This window comes from Petaurus breviceps, unplaced genomic scaffold, assembly GCF_028583685.1.
Source record: "Petaurus breviceps papuanus isolate PSGF00001 unplaced genomic scaffold, PetGlider_PUasm1.0 229, whole genome shotgun sequence".
In the NCBI taxonomy this organism is placed as follows: Eukaryota; Metazoa; Chordata; class Mammalia; order Diprotodontia; family Petauridae; genus Petaurus; species Petaurus breviceps.
The window spans coordinates 16,190,485-16,195,926 of NW_027185903.1; the positions used below are offsets into that span (position 1 = coordinate 16,190,485).

Here is a 5,442-nt window from a genome sequence, read left to right on the forward strand (position 1 = left end):
TGTGAAGGAACATTGCTATAAAAGCTTACCAGCCTATTCTGAATGAAACATCTTTTTCTTCTCTGCAATGAATTCTGACCACAACTAAATAACATTAATACAATTCTTGCTCTGAAGTTAGGACGTGCTCTGACATAGTAAAAATTGACTCCTCTGCACTTAGATCCAATGTAGAACTCCTTCCTCTATGAATCATATTTTCTAATATGAATTTGTGGGATTAAAACCTCCCCTGGCATCCAAGACTGTCACAAAAGTCCCATCATCTCTTTCATGAAGGTTTCCTACACATGATCCTTGGTTTCTACTGAACAGGGGCAGAGGGGCCAGTTGATGGACTGTTTTGGCAAGGGGTACAATGGAATCCCCTTCTGACTGGGAAGCAGCAGTTGTTCCTTTTTTCTCTCATCAAAACTTCAGTGCAGTGTGGGCACAAATCTGGTCATTTCTGCTTTGGTATTAGTGATTTGTAGCATGGCATTGATGAAGGCTTTCTTCTCAATAGTGACTGCACTGTTATCATCTACTTTGGGTCTCTGGATCAAATTGGGTGGAGCATTTAACCACACACACACACCCACACCCATTCAGAAAGGGAGGGAAAAAGCCCAGATGGAGCAGGTCCAAATGGAACCATCAATGATGGTAGGCACACCATATAAGGATGAGGTGGAAATATGCCTGGTGGTGCTAGGGGAGGTAGTCTCATTGGTGGCTCTCATGGAGGAAGACCAAGAGGAAGACCAGGACATGGGCCTGATGGCACATCAGGAGGCCTAACTGGTGGAGGACCCAGGGGTAAGAGCTAGGATAAAGGCCATGGAAATCCTGGTATTCCAAGTGGTCTTAAGAGTGGAGAAGTTCCTGGAGGCAGACCAGGAAGAAGGTCAGTAAGTGGCCCAGGTGGTTGTAATGGTGGAGGAAGTAGTGGTCAAAGATGAAGTAGTCCTGGCATAGGAGGTGCCTGTATTTGAGCAGGAGGGACAGACCGTGGAGGGGGCTGCCATTTGGGGGGAGCAGGGGATGATGATGCCCCAACCAAGAAGAGCTTCTTCTTTGTGCTGCTGCTGACTCAGAGGCATCAGAATCTTCCTCCTCCTCCTCCTCTGAATGTGTCCATGTTTTGCCAGGAATTCCCTGACCTGCCATTCTGAGCATCATAGCTCGAAGAGGTTTTCATTCCTTAATTTTTGCCTTTTTCTTTCATGGTCTTCTAGGAACATCAGCAAATCATACCCCGAGACCTTGACTTTTTGTCCTCACTGTTTTCTCTCTCTTCCTCACTATGCACAAACTCCTCTCCTACACTGTCAGCATCCAATTTGTCTGTATCACTGGCATCACTGTTCACATCATGCTTGTCTTCAGGTGACCATCTTCACTGGTGCTGGAAGCATCATCGTGACCTCAATGAGCAAGGTCTGGACTATATAAAATATCCTCCTCTCCTTCTTAGGCAAAGCCAGCTTGATGGGACTGGGCCAGGAGGCAAATGAGAAATACCATGTCTAAGAAAAGGAAGTATGGAAATTGTCCTGATGAGAGATCCAGAGAAAGAGGGGTTTTTTAGTTGTTGTTATTTTATTTTAGAATAGAGGGGTGGCTATGTACCAGGTAATGAGGTATCTTAGATAAAAACATTAGAAGGGGCATGAGGCATATTTGGCAATGGGATGTTCCATTTCAACATACTGAGCAAGATTGTGCCGGACCCTCTTCTGCTCATACTCTAACTTTTAAAGACCTTTGTAGATACCTGAATTTTCCTTTTTGTAGAGTCAGAGGATGTACTCAAAACTTCAATAAAGTTTTTTTTTTGGCTTGTCTTTTAACACTTTCTCATTTAGCTGTGGCTGCTATACTGGACTGAACTCCATTTTATTCAATTTGTCCATGTCCCATATAATCTGTTAGGGATCCTTCATCTTTAGTACTGCAGCTAGTACCATCATTTGTTGTTTCTTATTCTTCCTTCCCCTCTTCTGGGCTTCTTTTTGAGCCTGGTTGGTGGGGATCATGAACATACCACTTTTGATGAATGATATACATCTCTACCCCATTTCCATAGGTTTTGCAGTTTAGTCAGTTAAGAGGGGTAGAAAACTTGTTTTCATTCAAAGAAAACTATTATCAGCAGAAGTCCAGGTCATTCTCTAACTTTTTCATCAGATTGTGTAATGTATCTTTTGGCTGCTCATTGGAACTAGCAAAGGCTCATGGGTCATTCTAGCTTTCCTTGGGCCAGTAGTGGTGGGGAGGAGGAGCCTTGACTTTCACCTCTTCCTTGGACCCTAAGCCACTGCCATCTTGAAATCATGCTACATCACTTTTATTTTTATTTCATTAAGTATATCCTGATTCCATTAAAAACTTTTGTTGCATTCTTTTAAAAAATGTTTGAGTTCCAAATTTTCTCCCTCCTCCTTACCCTCCCCCTAAGGCAAGCAATATGGTATCAATTATACATGTGAAGTCCTGCAAAATATATTTTTATATTAACTATGTCACAAAAGAAAACACACAAAAAACCCAAGAAAAATAAAGTGAAAAAAAAGTATGCTTCAATATGCATTCAGAGTTCATCAGTCCTCTATTTGGATGTGGATAGCACTTTTCATCATAGGGCTTTTGGAATTGTCTTGGATCATTGTCTTGATCAGAGTCTTTCACAATTGATCATCATTACAATATTGCTGTTGCCATATGCAATATTCTCCAGGTTCTGTTCACTTCACTTTGTATGAGTCCAGTACAATATTGTTGTTACTTTGTATGATGTTCTCATGGTTTTCCTCACTTCACTTTGCATCAGTTTATAAAAGTCTTCCCAGGTTTTTCTGAAACCATCCTGCTCATCACTTCTTATAGCACGATATTCCATCATAATCATATAAGACAACTTGGTTAACCAATTCCCAATCAATGGGCATTCCTTCAATTTCCAATGGAAAGCTAGATTGAAGACACTAAGGAAAGGCTTTTTGTGAGTTCTTTTTAAAAATCAGAGTCAATGTATTTGCAAATCTGATCATATAAAAAGCTCTGTTTGGCATTTAAAGCCCTTCCCAGTACTAACCATTCCTACTTTTCCAGTATTTTCACACTTTTGTTCCCTTCTACAATCCAGTGATTAACAGTGGCCTTGCAACTCTTTGCAAAGAACATTCAATCTCCTGTCTCTGTGACTTTGTACTGTCCCTCATGCCTGGAACACTCTCCCTCCTCACCTCTGCATCTTAGCTTTCCTGACTTCCTTCAAGACTGAACCACCTTCTGCATGAGGCATACTCTTTGACCCAGCTTTATTACTATTAGACATGTAGCCCAAAGATCAAAGAAACAGGAAAAGCACACATGTATAGTCAATATTTATAGCAGCTCTTTTTTTTTTGTGGTAGACAACTTTGAAAGACAAGAATTCCAATTAACATAATTAACAGTAATGATTCAAGAGGACTAATGGTGAAGCATGTTAACCACTTCCTGACATAGAGATAATGGACTCAGGGTGGAGAAAGATGCACACACACACACATACACACATGCACAGGCACACATACACATATTTGAACATGACCATTGTGGGAATTTGTTTTGCTTAACTATGCATATATGTTATTAGGGTTTTCTTTTTCTTTTTTTATTCTCCCAAGGGTGGGGATTGGATAGGAGACAAAAATAACTCTGTTATTAAAAAACAAAAATATTGAAAAGATACCTGGAGTGCTGTTTAGGTGGTAATGAGCAATCGTTAGTCTTCCCAGTAATCAGTTAATAAGCATTTACTTTTGCAAGCATTTATTATTTTTCCCCTCCCACTGTTCTTCCAATTGAATAATTAAAAAATAGCTGAGTCCTCATAACAAATATGCAGTTGATATCTATCAAAACAAATTCCTACATTGGTTATGTCCAAAACTGTGTGTTTCATTCTGCGTTTTAAATTTATTAGTTCTCTCCCTGGGAGGTGTGTGAAGTATTTAATCTTCAACCCTTGGGACTCCTGGTTTATCATTACATGATCAGAGTTCTAAAAATCTTTCAAAGTTTCTCTCCCTCTATAATATAGTTATCATTTTATAAATTGGCCTCCTAGCTCTTCACACTTCACTTAACATAATTTCATAGTGATCTTCCTACTTTTTTTTTTCTAAAATTGTCCATTCAGCCATTTCTTAAATCACAGGAATATTCCATTACATTCATATTCCAAATTTGTTTCTAGCTCTTTGTTGCTACCAAAAGAGCCAGCATCTCAGGTTTCTAAAGAATTTTATGCCCATCACTTCTCTTTCCTGCTTTCCTGGAAGGATGAGGTGAGCAGACAATGGTATTGTTATCTTGGTTTCACAGAAGAAAGATTTTAAGTAGCTTCTCTTTCAAAGCAAGAGGGGAGGGCAAGAGGCCTGCTGAGAAAGGGATTGGGGAGATGATTGAGGAAAGCTAAAGTTATAGTCTCAGCAGATGATGTGCATCTGAATGAGCATTTAACATGCCCCATTTGTTGCTAGCAGGGATGAAAGAATTTTACTTTGGCCCCCCATAGAATATGTCTCTGTCTTCTAAATGGGAGTATTCATGAAGGAGGCTCACTGCTCCACACACTCACTGTGAGCCCAGTAACTTCAAAGGTACTTCTTAGATTTCTTAATCATCTCTGTTTTCCCAGTTGTAATCTCCTTTTGCTTGCTGTTAATTAGTTGGATCCTCAGCTTTTTATGCTATCAAAATATGAATTTCTTAAAAAAGAAAGAACCAGAGGAAGTGAGGGAGAAAATCGTGAAAATTGAGAGGGTGAGAAATTTGATTCAATTCAACAAACTTCTACTGTGCATCTACTCCATCCCCAGGCACTGTGCAGAGACAAAAAGTCAATCAGCCCCTGGTCCTCAACAAGTTTACTTTCTACTGTGATGACTGATATGTGCACTGTAGTATAGATAGATGAATACATACACACAAAATGTATACAAACTAATGAAAAGGGATTTCAAGAGAGAGAGAAAGAGAGAGACAAAGAGAGATGGGGAGGGAAGAGAGGGAGGAAGGAAGAGGGAGAGATGAAGAGAGAGAGATAGAAAGAAAAACATGGATTGAGAGAGTGAGACTGAAAGAGAGAGAAAGGCATAGAGAGAGAGGGAGAGACAGAGAGACAGACAGAGACAGAGACACAGACAGAGACAGAAAGATGGAGAGAGACAGAGAGGGTGAAACAGAGCTCTCTATTTGGGAAAACAGGAAAGGTTTTCTGCAGTTTCTAGCACCTAAGCTAGGTGCTCTGCAGGGCACTAGAGATTCAGTGAAGCAAAGATGAGGAGAGAGTACATTCTAGACGAGAAGGGCCACTTGTACAAAGGCATGGAGGTAGTAGGTGAACTGTCATACAAAAGTGACAGCAAATCAGTCGGATGGGAACAGAGAAAACAAATGGTAAGAAGTATG

At 40.2% G+C, this 5,442-nt stretch overlaps 1 pseudogene; it reads right to left on the reverse strand.

The window, feature by feature from the left end:
* Nucleotides 1-931: 931 nt before the first annotated feature.
* Nucleotides 932-1,726, reverse strand: LOC138167568 (WW domain-binding protein 11 pseudogene; annotated as a pseudogene).
* Nucleotides 1,727-5,442: the final 3,716 nt, after the last annotated feature.